The following is a 19365-nucleotide window of genomic DNA, read 5'->3' as shown; positions in this document are numbered from 1 at the left end:
TGAGGATTATACTACGAATCTAAGTTCATTAGAACGAGCCAAGAAGGGAAGTTCACAATAAAAACTATTTGCCAAGGTCTGTCTTATCTTGTTATTGATATTTTATTGAGGAAAAAGGGGTGAGAATGGTTTACTTTCATAAGTCTGCAAGTAAGAATTCACAAGGATTTCCTCTCAATGAAGAAGTTGCATATGGGTCCGCTTAGGCATTTAATGAAGATAGAGTTTGTAGGGATAATCTGTCAAGAGGTCAAATGTCGTCAAATCTATATTTCGATATTACATCTATGAAATCTACTGATTGAAAGCTTTGTGTACAAGGCTTTGTATAATTGAATATACTAACTCTTGTATTCAATACGTCAGTAGTAGATCAAACACAGTTGAGTAAGTTGAATCGTTCTCTAGGATGTGAGAGTAAGTAAGCAATGGTATCCTTGAAAATAATATACCAAGTACAAGTAAGCCAACTCGTGGGTTGTAAATAATACACCAATGAGATTCGCGAACCGTTCAAGTATATACCGTGAAATATTAATTGAAAATCATTAAGTGCCAATTTATTAGCATTCTTGTAACACCCTCAACCCGACTAGATTCTTCGAGTTCGGATCTTGAGTGTTACTACACATGATATTTAACATAATATCAAACAATTGACAAACAATCCTCACTTAACACATTTTTCTTATTAATTTAACTGAGAGACTTAATATTTGAGAATAAGGGAGATTATCAAATATAATTTTTTACATCAAACTTGTTACAACTTATTATATTATAAAAGTTTGCTAAAGACAGACTCTTAGGGCGTAACCCTAATCTACGCCACTTTTTCACTGTATGCATAATAACCCACTTCGTTACTACCCTAGCGCACTTCTGGCGTTGTCCCTCCAGGCGCATTCTCTTACAACAATACCTAAAACAATAATAGATATTGTAAATTCAAGATAACTTAGTGAGCTTTACTACAAAAATACCTTGGTGGATACTTTATAATATCTGTAGAATATTGATGCGTCATCTATCCTTCTAAACAACTTAATTCTGTATCGGGCGGATATTATTGTAGTTTCGGCTTACTCATACTCACCAACTACCATACTCTTAGCTTACCAATTCTCCTTTAACCGAACAACTTAGGATCTTTCTATACTGAAATCTCTACTTTCACTTAACCATAAAAGTACTATTTCAAAGAATATACATTCGGAGCCCACTTCACACAGACCATCTTCTCACATATACACTTATTCCAGAATAGTTGTTCATAGATATTAATGATTATTGGATATAAATACGTTTGGAAAATACTTACACAGAACTGAATACCATTAGTCCACTAATCAAATCATATTCTTGTACAACAACCCATAGGCTCATACTGATAATGAATTGTATAGACCATTCAGATGAATTTCACACATAATTTTGTTACAAAATCCAATATACTTAAAATAATGATGTATTGAATTCTATGAGATTTCAGAAGAAGACATGACACTGTTCAAATATGACAAAAATTATATACTCAGATTTTTAACACTATAATGCAAACGAACTTCAATTGACAATTTCTTATGTCTTTCATAACCATGAATACGCCCATTTGCAAAACTAACAAATTACCTTGGTGTATACCCTTTTTAACATATAGATACACATTTCTTTTCAGAACTTTCTTTATCTAATTCAACCAAATTAACCTTACCATAGAAGTATCTATCAAAAAATAATCAGAATTTACCTAGAACTTACCATAAGGGCAGACAAACACACTTTACCAGATAGACTTAGCAGAGTATACCACAAGGGCTAAATAAAATATGCCATAAAGGCATCATATAGATTCATGTGTTTACTATCCAAGCGGACTCTCACAAAAGGTGCCATGGGTTTCTCCTTCATGGAATTACACATAATTTCATGTATCCTGATCTGCCAATTTGATTTACACATTATCAAAGGCCACACCATGAACATACATACAGGCAAATCTTGCCATGGGTCTCAACCACATGGACTTATACACATTCATGTATCGTGATTTGTCAATCCAGTCTTCAACTTACTAGAGGCTACACCATGAGTGTTCTTATATCATACGATGCCATGGGTCTTAACCTCATGGCCTTACACTTGATTTCATATCGTGATCTGCCAATCTGGTTAGCAATATAACTGCTCTACCAAAGGCTTCATAAAGAGACATTTCTCAGCATTTACTTACTCAGATTTATTTACATTCTTGGCTGACTCATACTTTTTGTATCTCTAAATTTACTTGAACTTACCAATTAACATTATTCTCAACAGAAGTTTGTACATATCATCTTCTATATGTACTTCTACTTGAACCACTTTCATAAACGAGTCAGGGTAAAGATTCACTTGATACTCACCTACTACAGTTGTAAGCTCCAAACTCAGACATCCTTCTAAAACCATCAGCAGCAACTACTTACAGAACATAGGACCACCATTAAACTTATTTACATAAAAATTACTATAATCTTAATCAGTGATAATCCCCATGCAAAACCTTATACTTACAACTTACTGTTCAAATACCACATACAAACTTACTTATCCAGAACTTGACATGCAGAGCTGTAATACTTACCAGGAGATGGAATAACCACTCATTAACTAAGAACCATACCATCCAACTTAACGAGGAAGATATACAATTAGACTTAAGAAAAATAATCAGAAAGTACTCTTGAAGGAAGAAGAATAACATTTCTCAGAACCCTTCTTACACATATAAATATAACCCATCCTGCTTGGTAGAACTTAACAAGTGTCACACATTTCAAAATTTGTCTTTTTAATGGTTTATCATTTTCGAGAGAAACATAAATAAGTACCCTGTATTTACAAATATTATACTAATCTATCCAGTTGATTCCAAACCAGGTTACTTTACAACCTAACTAGCATAGTTCTTCAGACAAACAAGGCGTACTATACATTTGGTGATAACTTATACCATACTTACCCCTTTTTGCTTAACACAATATTTTCATTTGAATAGCAAAATATCTTGAGATAAAATCTTTACTTACTTATTCTAGCACCCATATCATGTTTTCGTTACCGGAATAAGATATTGAATGTTACTAGTCAAGTTGAAATAGTTAATACAATTTACATTCAATAATCAATTCGATTCTATAATTGCAAATAATATTCAATATAAAAGAGATCATCCAGTTTCGGGTCTTAAATCGAGCTTTCAAATCTTTAAAAAATAAGTTATGGCCATTCAATGACTAAATCAGAATAAATCAGAACTTTTAGGGAAAAATTTAAAAATTTTCAAGTTAGGGGTTGCACGACCTTGTGTCTAGGCCTTGTGTTAGTGTCCAGCCTGTATGGCTCCAAGCATGGCCATGTGGAAAATCCACAAGCTCGTGTGCACGGATCGTGTAACTTACTGATTTGGATCACAAGGTTGTGTGCCAGCCTGTGTAACAATCAAAATATCACCAGATGGTTGTGTCCTAGGCCGTGTGCCTTCTTGTGTAAAAACTGTACCTATACTATGGGGACACATCCGTGGGGATTACCCATGTGCTTCACACGATCGTGTGACAACCCATGTGAGCCCAAAATTATCAATTCCATGCTCAATTTTACCCCTTATTGTTTGGGCACCTATACAATTCCAAATACACATTTGAAAGGTGAAATTCAACTTAAAAACACACTCAAACATGACCACATATTCATTCTATATATCATACATTTTTCATCATTGACACCCTAATATATCTCACCATAATTCACTTCCAACTTTGTAACCACAATCATATTTTATCTCTACAAAACAAACATCCATTTCATTTCAAGCTTTAAGTTATCACATAGCATATCAATTCATACCATGACCTTTAAAACATATTTAGGTAACAAGTAAAAGATCACAAATCATTCAAGTGGACAACATGACATAACATATTATTCAAAACTAGGTATTGGGCATAATTATACACAGGGGTCCTAGTACATGCCATATACCAAAACCGAGAAATTGTGCCTACCAAGATTCTCGGATAGTCTGATTCCTAGCCTTGACCCGATCTTTTTAGCCCTCAAAATGTAATCTACAAAATAAATAAAATATGGATAAGTTTTAATAAAGCTTAGTAAGTTCGTTTAGAAATTAATAAACCTTTCAAGTCAACCATAGATTTAATCAGTATTAACATAAAGAATTCATTATACGCAGCTTATAACAATAATTAACAACCAATTCAGTAATTCAGTATACTTGGTGGACATTGATTGATTTAAGTATTCGTCAGTATATCCGTAGATTTCCCCTCGCCTGAGTTTCATTCAGTATAATAGTACGATTTACTCAATTTAGCTTCATTTAGTATAATGATAAGATTTGCTCAATTGAGCTTCATTCAGTAGGATCAATAGATATGGCTCGGTAGAGCATACTTTCAGCATATAATACAACATTCATTATGAGCATGTTAACAAGAATGTAAGCTTTTTAGAAGTATAATTAAACATATGAACTTACTGGGCTCATTTGCAGGAGATTCCAAAGTATAAGGACTACTCCATAGTTTTCCCTTTTCCACGATTATCAGCACGTTCTTGATATAAAAATAATAATTCCATTCCATCAATTAGAATAACAACACAATTTACCCATTAGAATAATTTGATCCTTTCGTGCAACGAGGTCTATTTTGGAAAATTACCTATTTGCCCCTAGCCATACAATTTACCCATTTTTCCTAAACAACCATGATAGCCAGATGTTCTATAACTTCATATCAGTCCATATTTGAAATAATTTCACCTCAAGTACAAGCAATTTATCCTTATCAATTTAGCCCCTAAACATTAAAATCATCAAAAATAACTTTTCAAAATAATCTAATCTATCAACAATGCTCCATATTTCATCATAAGCTTTAAGAAATAACTTTATTCATCAATGAAAACTTTTATAACATTTAACAATTTCACAAATTGGTCCTCAATTTAGCTAGACCAAGCTGATACGAACCTAAAAACATAAAATTACTAAAAATGGGCATTAGTACACATACCAAATCAAAGCTTCAAATCAAAGCATGAAAACCCTAACATTTTTGTTTTACTGCCGTGGAGAAGATGAGAAGAAAATGAAATTTTCTTCTTTAATTTAGGTCTAATTTATTATATATACTACGATATTTTTGTAAATATTTCAAATTTCTTAATTAAGCTTAAATAATTAATTAATTAAGCCTAATTAAACCATTTAATTAAGCATAACCTCATCAAATTCCACTAACTAATTTCCTATGGGTTAAATTTTCCATTTAGTCTATTTTTACATATTAAACTATCTAAACGATAAAATTTCTCAACCAAAATTTGATATGACTCTATAGACCTCGTAAATATATTAATTAAATAATATTTATGAAGTACGTCATCAGAATTATGGTCTCGAAACAACTGTTTCTGACACCATTAAAAATCGGGCTGTTACACTTATATGGCGGTTACTATAAGCCCATACGTATACGCCAAAATAAGCAATTGAGCGGATTATACTTTGCCAAAAATATTATTTTAATACAACACACCTTAATCTTAAACCCACTAAGTCTGGGGGTGTGATAATTATGCTAATGTGAGGTATGTATAACTCACTAGGTTCTTATGAACTTATGTTTGTAACATTATGTATTGCAGGTAATAAAAGGAATCCGATATTTTGTGGAGAGACCAAACCAATTTTCATTGTCATTAGGCAGTTATGTTTCTTAGTTGTAATATGCATACAACTAGGCGACCTAAAGGTAGAGTCTCAAGGTTAGAGTCTTATTTGTAACTAGTTTTTAATGAGAGTATTATTTCTAAATTAAGTAAATATTCGGTTTCTTTAAATTACTTTGTAAAATATTTTGTGTCTTATTTTAAAGTTACATAATTAAAATAAATTCATATGGCGTGATCAATTAGATAATTGCATTTTAATGATAACTATATTAAGTCAGAACGACGAAATTGTCATTAAAGAATGTGTTAGTTAATTTTCGGCTATGAAGTGTAACACCTTGTAGTCTAAATCTGACAATCGGGTCAGATATGGGGTGTTTCATGGGATAGTTAAATCAAGCTTTCATGACTAAATTACAAGAAAATGACTAAATTGAACTAACCAATTGAACTAACCAATTGAAGACCCAAAGCTTGAAACCTTTGATCGAATTCTTTGGTTTCCTTAGCTATGGCATTCGGAGTATGAAGAAGAAGAAGAAGAAGAAGAAGAAGAAGAAAGAAAATGTTTTTCTCTTTCTTTCCACTTTTACTTATTTTATTTTATAAACTTTATACTTTTAATTAAAAATTTAATTAAAAATTTTAATAATATAAAATCTTAGTAATTTACCTATTGTTTACTATATTGTTTATGAGATGGTTTATTTTTATTTTAAACTTTGGATTAATTGCTATATAAGTCCTTAAGTCTTTGTTCAATTAAAAACCTATAGTGATAAAATTTTACAATTTAGTTTTTATACCTTAATTATCTATCAATTCGATAAAATTAAAAGACCAAAATTTAATATATTTCTATATTAACCTCTTAAACATTAAATATTAATACTTATGGATTCAAACTATGAAAAATGGGGTTTTAAAATTGTCGTTTCTGACACCACTAAAAATCCGGCTATTACATTTATTCACTTGTGACGTTCAAAGTATGTCATGCCTTAATCTTGAGTGGATGATGGACTATGTATGTGTGACTCGTATACTTTGATATAAGTAAAAGCTTGAGTTCAAATAGATAAGGAACTGAATGTTGGTGTGTTGAGTATATAACTTCTGCAGTATGTAGCGTCATTCACAATAGTGGAATCCATAGCCTGAGATATGGGTAAATGATATCTTCTCATTAACATTACATGGTTGGTGAAAAGTAAACGTGGTCACAGTTCGTCTGTCTTTGTGATGAATTACTTGATTTTTCTTCAATAGTAATTGACTTTTCATCAAGGAAGATGTAAAAGTTACCATGAGCTAAAATAAGATTATATTGGGAGAACAAATTTATCCCAAAGAGATCAAGGATATTCTATGAGGGTAACACACTTATGACAATGTCATTGGACGAGTACTGATCGAGTTAGTTTCGTAATTGTATGTCATTAGAAAGAACACAACCACGATACCATAGTGGAATGACTTCATGACTAAATGATTTTATAATTAATAAGAAAAAGCTAAAACTTAATTATACATCATTTGAGCCCTAGTCGCATAAGTCCAATTGGTCCCTCTACTAGCTCATTGAAACCATAAATGAATTGCATACTGAATCAAATAAACATAAATGGATGGAAATGGTAAAGTTATAGAAATGGGAAACATTTGGAGATGAATATGTGTAACAGCCCGTTTTTAGTAAATCAGAACAGTGCTTTTCGGACTACAAATCTGAGGTCAGAAGAAAATTTATTTTAATATTATTTTATGGTCAATGGTATGATAAGAATGTCGTAGTAAAATTTCGTTAAGAAAATTTTACCGATTACATATTTAATTGATAAAATGACCAAATTGCATGGAATACAAAAGTTGAGTTCTAGTAGCTATAAATATCAAATAGCTATGGAATTCAAAATTAGAGGTCCTTATATGGAAAATAGACCATTAAGAGGAGTTAGTAGATAAGAATGATGATTCATCCATGGAAAATTAAATAAACAAATGACTAAATTAGAAAATAAAAATAATTAAAGATGATAAGTATTAAAATAATTAAATTATTATCATATTATCATCTTTCCTAAATCAAAATACATGGAAATTCTAGATAAGTGAAGAGAACTCGAGCAAGCTTATTTGGCTTAATTGGATACGGATAGACAAAATACGAAATTAGATCGAGGAAAAGAGAAAGTGTTGGATTAGTAGACAACAAATCAATGAACACTTATCAAGGTAAGTTCGTGTAACTAAATTTTGTATATTTATATGTTTGAATTTATAAATTTCATATGTTGTGTATGTGAATTGAATTGTATAAATGTCATATGTATGAAATTATTCACGTATCTAATAATGTTCGATAAATAATAAGTCCTGATTGGATAAATAAGATTCAGTGGATACAGAGTTCCTGAATTGGTACTGGTCCTGCATATGTTGCGGACACACCATAGCTCGAAAGAGTGTCCCGTTATTAGCCTTCTCGAGCTCCCTGTTACATGGTTACTGCGAGCTTCCTGTTAATAGCTCTTCGGAACATCCCGATCTGTTGTGATCCTACATGTGTTATGAACACACCGCAACTCTTATGAGCGTCCCATTAAATGGCTCTTCGTAATCTTCCTGATTAAAGGCTCTTTGTGAGCTTCCCAATGTGGCTCACTTGAACTTCCCGATATATCGTTATCTGGAGCTTACCGTTAATGGCTCTTCGGAGCTACCCTTTATTGGCTCGCATGAGCTTCCTAATTATAGCTCTTATGAGCTTCCTATTATACAGCCCAAATAAGCTTCATGTTATATGGCTTACATGAGTTTCCTATTATATATGCTCCAGAAAGAGCTTCCTGTTTATGTGCTCGTATGAGCATTCCCAAATATGAATTAACGGTTTACTGCTTTGTACACTTCAAGTGTACTACCCTTGTATCCATCGTTATTCTAAATGATTTATCGAGTAAAGTTTCGATATGAGATGATATGGATTCAAGATAGATTATTATGAGAAATACTTGAAATATAAAGATAATTGAAGTGACAATTGAAGTGACAAATATATGTATGTGGAATTTGAATATTGATGAGATTAATCATGTTCCTTGGTATTTATGTAAATGACATGACTAACAAGTTTGATGGAGATATGTATTTAGGTAAATGGCCAAACTTGTTTTAACAAGCTTAATTGTTTACCTTGAATGTGAAATATTTGGTAAGTTAAATTCATGTTATATAAACTTACTAAGCATTAAATGCTTACTCTATATCATTTCCTCTGTTTTATAGTAATTTTGAAGCTCGTTGGGTTGGAAGCTTGGCGAAGATATCATCACACTATCCTTCGGCTCATATCGTTATATTTAATAAATCAACTTTGGTTATAATGGCATGTATAGGTTAACTTGGCCAACGTTGGCATATAAATGTTTTGGTTGTAAATAGTCATTGGAATGACTTGGGTTAGATATATTTGACATGTATATAAGTAAGGTTTATTATGTTTGTTATGTTAATGAATGGTTTAAAAATATGCCTAAGTCTTTATATAGTCATTTAGGTGAGATTGAAAACTTAGGCATACGGGGTGTTATGACATGTATAAGACTTAATTTTTGCTTGATTTGGATCTATTATATTGGATTGAGAATATGTTTAAGTGTTTATGTAGGTGGAAGGAAAATTTGGGTGAGGAATAAGGCTTGAAAATAACCTTATTTTGTCCACACGGGAAGAGACACAGGCGTGTGTCTCAGTCGTGTGTGACACACGGCCTAGCTTATGGGCGTGTGTTTTGGCCATGTGTCCCCTGTATCTTAAAAATTTCAAAACAGAATACTTAGAATTTAGCACACGGCTTGGCACACGGGCGTTTGGCTTGGCCGTGTGACCCCTGCACCTATTTAATGTAAATTTTCATGTTAACACCGCTTAGCACACGAGCGTGTGGCTTGGCTATGTGACCCAAGTTAGAGAGTTACACGGGTATGCACACAGGCTGGGACACGACCGTGTGCCTTATTTCGAATATTCATACGACCTGAGACACGGGCATGTCTCTTGGTCGTATGATCCACACGGACGTGTGTCCCCTGTACCTTGGAAAAATTTTGAAGTTTTGCGAAAAATTCTTTGAGTACCTGGTTTAGTCCCGACTTGTTTCTAATGTATGTTTTAAGTTTTGAGGACTCGTATAAGGAACTTTATGAATAATTTTTTACATGAATGTTAAATAATACGAAATGTCTATATTTGATCTGTTTATTTCGGTAATACTCCGTAACCATATTCTGGCAACGAATAAGGGTTAAGGGTGTTAAACTTATTGATATCAGAGCTACGGTTTAGTTGATTCTCGGGAAAACATAGTGTATACGAGTCTAGCTATACATGCCATTATATAACCTGTGATAGTGTGATAGCTCCTGACCATTTTAAAACATGTTTTTCATATAGTAATGTCATCCAACCGAACTGAATTTGAAGAAGCTTAGAGTACTGCTCAAACTTTAGTTTAAAGAGCAACATCTAGTAGCGGAAGGCCCGTATTTGAAGGCCGGGGAGGAGAGGCTAAAGAAAAGCCTTCTTCCAAATGATGAATGAATGGTTTACAGAATATGTAAGAACAAATCCAGCTGTACAACAACCTCCACCCCCTTCTGTTCCTTAATCAGTTCCTGATATGCCACAATGTACAGAATTTATTAGAAACAGTAAGCCACTTGTTGATAAAATCCGTAAATATGGTGCTGAAGAGTTTAGAGCTACAACCGAAGATGATCCTAAAAGGGCTAAATTTTGGCTAGAAAATACAATCAGGGTTTTAGATGAATTATCTTACACACCGACTGAATGTTTGAAATACGTTGTATATTTGTTAAAAGATTCAGCTTATCAATGGTGGAACACACTGATTTTTGTTGTACCGAAAGAAATGGCTACATGGAAATTTTTCCAAACTGAATTCAGAAAGAAGTATTTCAGCCAGAGGTTTCTTGTTAAAAAATGGAAGGAATTTCTAGAGCTTAAACAGGGCGTCGTATAACTGTATCTGAGTATGAACGAGAATTTGTTCGGTTAAGCAAGTATGCAAGAGAATGTATCCTGACTGAAATCGTCATGTGTAAGCAATTTGAAGAAGGTTTGAATGAAGATATAAAACTGTTAGTTGGGATTCTGGAATTAAAAGAATTTGTTGTACTGGTTGACGGGGCCTATAAAGCAGAAGAGTTGAGTAAAGAAAAGACACAAGCTGAAAGTGAAGCCCGAACTTCTAGTAAAAGATTTACAGAAAAATTTTACTAGTCAGCCTCAAAGAAATCAAAGAACTATCATGATCATTCTACCATTTCTGCGAGGTACTTTGGGAGAGATAGAGGTATTCAAAGCCTTAGTCCAAGATCTCAAGCTACATCTGTAGCAAGTACGGGCAGTATTAGAAATACCAAACCCAGATGCAAGCACTGTAATAAACTACATTTTGGAAAGTGTCACAGGAAAAGCGGAGTCTGCTTTAGATGTGGTTCTTACGATCACTATCTCAGAGACTGCCCGGAGAAAGTTGAAAGAGATACTGTTCAAACTTCAAAGTTGAGCAACCCCGCTACAAGAGGTAGACCACCTCGAAATCTCGGTAATGTGAGTGGTAGCCAGGGTATAGGAAAATATTAAACCGTCAAATCTGAAGTACGGGTAGAACATATGTTATTCGTGCACGTGAGGATGCCTCTGCACCCAATGTTATTACTAGTACTTTTTCTCTTCTTGATACTGATATAATGTATTTAATTGATCTTGGTTTAACACATTCATATATTTGCACAAATTTAGTGAATAATAAAAATTTACCTGTCGAGTCCACTGAATTCATGGTTAATGTTTCAAACCCCCTAGGCCAGTATGTAACGGTGGATAAAATTTGTAAAAATTGTCCATTAAAGATGTGAGGTCACTGTTTTCCTGCCGACTTGATGTTATTGTCATTTGATGAATTTGATGTGATTCTGGGTATGAATTGGTTGACTCAGCATGATACCGTGGTAAATTGTAAATAGAAGCATATTGTGTTGAAATGCCAGAATGGTGAAATGCTCTGTATTGAATCTGATAAATTAGATGGTTTCTAATGTGATATCAGCCATGTCAGCACAAAAATATGTCAGAAAGGAGTATGATGCTTATCTTGCTTATGTGTTGGATACTAAAGTGTCAGAATTAAAGATTAAATTAGTGCCAGTAGTTTGTGAGTATCTTGATGTGTTTCCATATGAGTTACCCAGATTACCGTTAGATAGAGAAGTGGAATTTTCTATAGATCTTGTTCCGGGGACAACACCGATATTTATAGCACCATACAAAATATCCCTTATAGAATTAAAAAAGTTAAAAGCATAGTTGCAAGAATTGACTGACAGAGGTTTTGGTCGACCTAGTTGATCACCTTGGGGTGCGCCGGTTCTGTTTCTCAAAAAGAAAGATGGGTCTCTGAGGTTATGTATTGATTACAAACAACTCAACAAAGTCACAATCAAGAACAAGTATCCATTGCCTCGTATTGATGACTTGTTTGACCAGTTGAAAGGTGCTACAATATTTTCAAAGATAGATCTCTGTTCTGGTTATTATCAACTACGGGTGAAAGAGTCAGATGTGCCAAAAATAACCTTCAGAATTAGGTACGGGGATTAGGAATTCCTTGTGATGCTGTTTGGCTTGACTAATGCCCCAGCGGTATTTATAGATTTAATGAATAGAATTTTCAGACCGCATCTGGATAGATTTATGGTGGTATTCATTGATGATATCCTGATATATTACTGAGATGAAAATGAAATATTGATCATTTGAGAATTGTTCTACAAACTCTACGTGAAAAACACTTGTATGCTAAATTTAGTAAATGTGAATTATGGCTTTGGAAAGTTTGTTTTTTGGGACATATGGTGTCGGCTAAAGGTATCAGAGTAAACCGGAATAAAATATCAGCTATTGTTAACTGAAAACCACCAAAAAATGTGTCTGAAGTCAAAAGTTTTCTAGGATTAGCCGATTATTATAGGAAATTCATGCAAGGATTTTCGATGATAGCTTCACCAATGACGCGATTGTTGCAAAAGGATGTGAAATTTGAATGGACTGATAAATGTCAGTAAAGTTTTGACAGATTAAAAGATGTGTTGATTGAAGCACCAGTGCTAGTTTAGCCTGAGTCGGGTAAGGAATTTGTGATTTACAGTGATGCATCATTAAATGGTTTGGGCTGTGTTTTGATGCAAGAAGGTAAAGTAGTAGCCTATGCTTATAGACAACTTAAGCCACATGAAAAGAATTACCCGATACATGATCTTGAATTAGCAGCTATTGTATTTGCTTTGAAAATTTGGCGACATTACTTGTTCGGTGAAACGTGTCACATATTCACCGATCATAAGAGTTTAAAGTATTTGATGTCGTAGAAAGATTTGAATATGAGGTAACAGAGATGGCTGGAATTGTTAAAAGACTATGATTTGGTTATTGATTATCATCCGGGGAAAGCAAATATGGTTACAGATGCTCTAAGCAGAAAGTCTCTGTTTGTCTTGCAAGCAATGAATACCCGATTATCACTGTCTGATGATGGTTTAATTTTGGCTGAGCTAAAAGCTAATCCGACGTTTCTACAGCAGATTTGTGAAGCTCAGAAAAATGATGATAAGTTACAAGCTAGCTAAAAGAGATTAATGTGAGTCAATATCTGATTCAGAATTTCGGATTGGATCTGATGATTGTCTGTTATTCTGGGAAAAAATCTGTGTACCTAAGAGTTCAGAACTTATACAGAAGATTTTGTACAAAGCTCATAGTGGTATTATGCCCGTGCATCGGGGAAGTAATAAAATGTATAATAATTTGAAAAAGATGTACTGGTGGCCGGGATTGAAACGTGATATTTCTGAATTCATAACTACATGTTTGATATGTCAGCAAGTTAAAGCTAACATCAAGTACTTTCAGGATTATTACAGCCAGTCACGATATCGAAATGGAAATGGGAAAGAGTTACCATGGATTTTGTGTCAGGGTTACCCTTATCTCCGAAAAAGAAAGATGCTATTTGGGTAATCGTTGACCGTTTGACAAAGTATGCACATTTTATTTCGGTACGTATGGATTTCTCCTTGGACAGATTGGCTAAATTATATGTTTCTGAGATTGTCAGACTACATGGAGTGCCAGTTTCCATCATTTCCGACAGAGATCTACAGTTTGCATCCCGATTCTGGAACAAGTTGCAAGAAGCTTTGGGTACACAATTACATTTCAGTACTGTATTTCATCTTCAGATAGATGGTCAATCTAAACGTGTGATTCAAATTCTTGAGGATACGCTTCAGAGCTGTGTATTGGAATTCAAAGGCAATTGGGAAAAATATTTGTCATTAGTCAAATTCGCATATAATAACAATTACCAATCAAGCATTAAAATGGCACCGTACTAAGTTTTGAATGGTTGTAAATGTAGAAATCCATTTTATTGGACTGAACTCACTGAGAAAAAGATACATGGAGTTGATTTGATCTGGGAAACCGAAAAAAAAGTAAAAGTTATTAGAGATAGTCTGGAAGCAGCTTCTGATCATTAGAAATCATATGCGGATCTTAAAAGAAAAGAAATAGAATTTCAAGTTGGAAACAAGGTATTTTTGAAAGTTTCACCTTGGAAGAAAGTTCTTCGGTATGGTCGAAAAGGCAAATTGAGTCCAAGGTTTATTGGTCGTACGAGGTTATTGAAAGAATCGAACCTGTTGCATACAGATTGGCACTACCACTAGAACTTGATAAGATTCACAATGTCTTTCATGTATCTATGCTACAATGATACCGATCAGATCCTTCACATATTATCTCTCTGACGGAGATCGATATTCAGCCTGACATGACTTATAGCGAGAAACCGATCAAAATTCTAGCACGTGACACAAAAGAACTGAGAAATAAAAAGATAGCTTTAGTAAAAGTCGTTTGGCAATGACACGGAATAGAAGAAGCTACCTAGGAACCGGAGGAAACAATGAGAAAACAATATCCGAACCTCTTTACTGGTAAGATTTTCGAGGACGAAAATTCTTTAAGGGGGGAGAGTTGTAACAACCCATTTTCAGTAAATCGGAACAGTGGTTTCGAGACCACAAATTCGAGGTCAGAAAAAATTTTATTTTAATATTATTTTAAGGTCTATGGTTTGATAGGAATGTTATATGAAAATTTCATTAAGAAAATTTTACCGATTACATGTTTAATTGATAAAAGGACCAAATTGCATGAAATGAAAAAGTTGAGTTCTAGTAGCTATAAATAGCAAATAGCTATTGAATTCAAAATTAGAGGTCCTTATATGGAAAATAGACCATTAAGAGGAGTTAATAGATAAGAATGATGATTCATCCATAGAAAATTAAATAAAGAAAATGACTAAATTAGAAAGTAAAAATAATTAAAGATGATAAGTATTAAAATAATGAAAATATCATATCATATTATTATCTTTCCCAAATCAAAATACATGGAAACCCTAGCTAAGAGAAGAGAACTCAAGCAAGCTTATTTAGCTTAATTGGATCCAGATAGACAAAATACGGAATTAGATCGAGGAAAAAAGAAAGTGATGGATTAGTAGACAACAAATCAATGAACACTTATCAAGGTAAGTTCGTGTAACTAAATTTTGTATATTTATATGTTTGAATTTATAAATGTCATATGTTGTGTATGTGAATTGAATTGTATAAATGTCATATGTATGAAATTATTCACGTATCTAATAATGTTCGATAAATAATAAGTCCCGATTGGATAAATGAGATTCAGTGGATACAGGGTTCCTGAATTGGTAGTGGTCCTGCATATGTTGTGGACACACCATAGCTCAAAAGAGTGTCTCGTTATTAGCCCTCTCGAGCTTTCTATTACATGGTTACTGCGAGCTTCCCGTTAATAGCTCTTCGGAGCATCCCGATCTGTTGTGATCCTGCATGTGTTGTGGACACACCGCAACTCTTATGAGCGTCTCGTTAAATGAATTTTCATGAGTTTGTTGATTAAAAGCTCTTTGTGAGCTTCTCGATATGGCTCGCTTGAAAATTCCAATATATGGCTATCCAGAGCTTCCCGGTAATGGCTCTTCGGAGCTACCCGTTATTGGCTCGCATAAGTTTCCTGATTATGGCTCTTACAAGCTTCCTGTTATACAGTCTTGATAAGCTTCCCGTTATATGGCTCACATGAGCTTCTTGTTATATGTGCTCGAGAGAGAGCTTCTTGTTTATGTGCTCGTATGAGCATTCCCAAATATGAATTGATGGTTTACTGCTTTGTACACTTCAAGTGTACTACCTTTGTATCCATCGATATTCTAAATGATTTAATGGTTAAAGTTCCGATATGAGATGATATGGATTCAAGATGGATTATTATGAGAAATACTTGAAATACAAAGATAATTGAAGTGACAAATACATGTATGTGGAATTTGAATATTTATGAGATTAATCATGTTCCTTGGTATTTATGTGAATTACATGACTAAAAAGTTTGATGGAGATATGTATTTAGGCAAATGGCCAAACTTGTTTGAGCATGCTTAATTGTTTAACTTGAATGCAAAATATTTGGTAAGTTAAATTCTTGTTATACGAAGTTGCTAAGCATTAAATGCTTACTCTGTTTCATTTCCTCTATTTTATAGTAATTCGGAAGCTTGTTGGGTTGGAAGCTTGGTGAAGATATCATCACACTATCTTTCGGCTCATCTCGATATATTTAATAAATCAACTTTGGTTATAACAGCATGTATAGGTTAACTTGGCAATGTCGGCATATAAATGTTTTGGTTGCAAATAGCCATTGGAATGACTTGGGTTAGATATATTTGACATGTATATATGTAAGGCTTATAATGTTTGTTTTATTAATGAATGGTTTAGAAAGATGCCTAAATGTTTATATAGTTATTTAGGTGAGATTGAAAACTGAGGCATATGGGATGTTATGACATGCATAAGACTTAATTTTTGCTTGATTTGGATGTACTATATTGGATTGAGAATATGTTTAAGTGTTTATGTAGGTGGAAGGTAAATTTGGGTGAGGAATAAGACTTGGAAATGACCTTATTTTGTCCACACGGGCAGAGACACGGGCATGTGTCTCAGCCGTGCGTGTGTGTTTTGGCCGTGTGTCACCTGCATCTTAAAATTTTTAAAACAGAATACTCAGAATTTATCACACGGCCTGACACACGGGCGTGTGGCTTGGCCGTGTGACCCCTGCACCTATTTAATGTAAATTTTTATGTATACACAGCTTAGCACACAGGCGTTTGACTTGGTCGTGTAACCCAAGTCAAAGAGTTACACGGGTTTGCACATGGGCTGGGATACAGCCGTGTGCCCTATTTCGAATATTCATACGGCCTGAGACACGGGCATGTCTCTTGGTCGTGTGATCCACATGGCCTGACCACACGGACGTGTGTCCCCTGTACCTTGGAAAAATTTTGAAGTTTTACGAAAAATTCTCTGAGTGCCCAGTTTAGTCCCGACTTGTTTCTAATGTATGTTTTGAGTTTCTAGGACTCATATAAGAGACTTTATGAATCATTTTTGACATGAATGTTAAATAATATGAAATGTCTGTATTTGATCTATTTATTCTAGTAATGTTCCGTAACCCTATTCCGGTGACGAGTAAGGGTTAAGAGTGTTACAATATGGTTTTCTCCAAATGAAAATTACCTAAAAATGAATTTATGGTTTTTGAACTATTACCAAAATGAAAATAAATTTATTAGTCTTGGTGAATCCATTGAATGTAGAAATATTAAATATATTTTCTCATAGATTCTTTTAAGATAAAGTAGTCATGATTTTAACGAAATTAGAATTGAGTTGAGAAAATTATTTAATTGGAAAATTAAGTAATTAATTTAAATTAATTTAATATGTCTATGTTGGGAAATAGAAAAAAAATTCGGGTTGGATTGAATTATAAATTATTGGGTTAAAAATTCAGAAAGTACTTGTAATTGGACTCGATAAGGGAAAGACCCAAAAGCCCCTCATGTTTAAAGTAAGGGACAACAAACCCTTGTTTGTTTAACTAGGGTTGTTGCCCCAAGTAATCCTAGTTAGACTAGGAGTTCATTTTTCTAGTGAAATAGACTTCTACAATTTAATAAGAGTTTCACCTTTTCTCCCTATAAATAGATGGCACATTTAGGGCTAAATACAGAACTTTAAGATATTATTATTCTGCCTGAAAATAGTGATGGTTTATTCTCTAAGTATTAATTCTATTTTTTGGAATAACAATTCCATCAGTTTCTTGAGAGAGATTTTGTTTTCACACTGAAAGTAAAGAAAACTATTTTTGGTTCTATGTTTGATTCGAATCATCCGAGCTCGCACTCGAAGTAATTCATAGTACAAGAATAACGAAAAAGGTCGTTCGGTTGAAAGCTGGGAACAACAAGGATCTGTCTAGCTAAAAATACAGGTGCGATTTTGGTAAAGGGTTTATTTCTATCAATATCACAAATTGGCTCAATTTTCAAAATTTTATTTTTCCGCTGTACAAGAAACCCATTTTCGAATCATATTTTTTCCAACATAACACACTATGAAAATCAAATTTAAAAAAATTCCAACTTTATACTACACTTAGTTGTCCTGAAGGCATGTCGAGACTGTTGTCCAGAATACCATGATTGAACTCTCCCTTATTACATTCTATTACAAAAGAAACTTAATAAGTGCTTGTCTAATGCTCTTGTCATAAGTGTGTTACCCTCATATGATATCATTAATCTTTTTGGGTTAAATTCATTCACCCAATATGATCCTGTTTTATCTCTTGGTAACCATTACATCTTTCTTTATAAAAAAGTCAATTACTAACAAATAGTAATTAAATCATTTTTCCTAAACAAATGACCCGTTGTCACGTCCCTTTTTTAACAACCATGTAATGTCAATGAGAGGATATCATTTACCCTTATAGGACCATGGTTCCAATGTTGTGGAATGAAGCTAAATAATGCAGAAGTTGCATACCCAACGTACCAGCTTTTGACTATTTAGCTATTTGAACTCAGACTTTTAATACAGCAAAGTATATGAGTAGTAAGTCACTTACTCAAGATTGATATAAATCACACTATGAACGTCACAAGTGAATTAATCCATAAATGGATCTAGGATTAATTTAACTTAGATCCTATTTAGACTTATCAATGGGCCGGCCCAAAGTATGTAATTTAACTTTGTGGAAGTATATATTTGACATTATCTCTTGGGAAAATTTGCTCTACCAGTTGAGTAGTAGTTTTTAGGCGAGACATATATTAATATCTGCAACTAGTTAAATTGTGATGATGTGGGAGATTTTCTAAAAAAAGGTATCATTAAAAGTTGATTAGGTAATGTGTTGGTTGGAGAAACTATGTATAAACATAATGTTTTTCATGATTTTTTATTGATTTCATGTATTGAATGATATGATTGCACGGTGTACGAGACGTGTGGCATGATGTAGAGGCACTCTTATAGCTAATTGTTTATTTTGAAAAATTATCTTTTAGAATTT

The sequence above is a fragment of the Gossypium raimondii genome, chromosome 13, assembly GCF_025698545.1.
Source record: "Gossypium raimondii isolate GPD5lz chromosome 13, ASM2569854v1, whole genome shotgun sequence".
In the NCBI taxonomy this organism is placed as follows: Eukaryota; Viridiplantae; Streptophyta; class Magnoliopsida; order Malvales; family Malvaceae; genus Gossypium; species Gossypium raimondii.
Note: the sequence above shows the minus strand (reverse complement) of the source record.